Source organism: Mandrillus leucophaeus, unplaced genomic scaffold (genome assembly GCF_000951045.1).
Source record: "Mandrillus leucophaeus isolate KB7577 unplaced genomic scaffold, Mleu.le_1.0 Scaffold605, whole genome shotgun sequence".
Lineage (NCBI taxonomy): Eukaryota > Metazoa > Chordata > Mammalia > Primates > Cercopithecidae > Mandrillus > Mandrillus leucophaeus.
The window spans coordinates 1124045-1124775 of NW_012106531.1; positions in this window are offsets into that span (position 1 = coordinate 1124045).

The following is a 731-nucleotide window of genomic DNA, read 5'->3' on the forward strand; positions in this document are numbered from 1 at the left end:
AGCTTTCTGGCTGGGGAGGTGAGGGAAGACTATCAATATATTTTTAAATATTAAAAGTATTTATACAAAAGCATATTATATGCTCTGATATAAAGGTTATGTATCACATAATTTATAAATAATAATAAGATATATAAAGCTCTTTATTATAAATTGGATAAAGCCAAATGATGTTCACAGAATACTTTCATTGCTTTTTTTGCTGAATTTTTGCTTCTGTAGCCAACCAATGATGAATGAGTATAGTTCTGATAAGAATGGTGGTTGATATTTTTATTACGTCAACTAAGTGAAACTGTGAAGATGTGTTGTAGGCATTCCTTAGGGAATGATGTCTTTGCTGAATTAGATAATAGTTATGGAATACTGGAAGAATTTTACTCAAAGTTTTTGTGCTATGCGCAATGTAATAACTACAGACATACTTTGATTTTAATCTGCCTTACTAAACAATGATAAGGCTCAGGGCTGTAAACCTGTAAATTTTCCAAAAATTATCCTGTAAATTCAATGCAATTATGATGAAAGAAGCAATATAATATATAATGAAACTAAACAATTCTAACATTCATTTGGAAGTTTAAAGATTCAAGAATAGACAAAACAACATTCAAAAAAGAGAACACTAAGAAGGAGACTAGTCCTGACATATAAATCTAAATCATTGAGACAGTCTGCCACTGACACAGGCATATGAATCAGTAGATTGCAAAACTAAATAGAGATGCAGA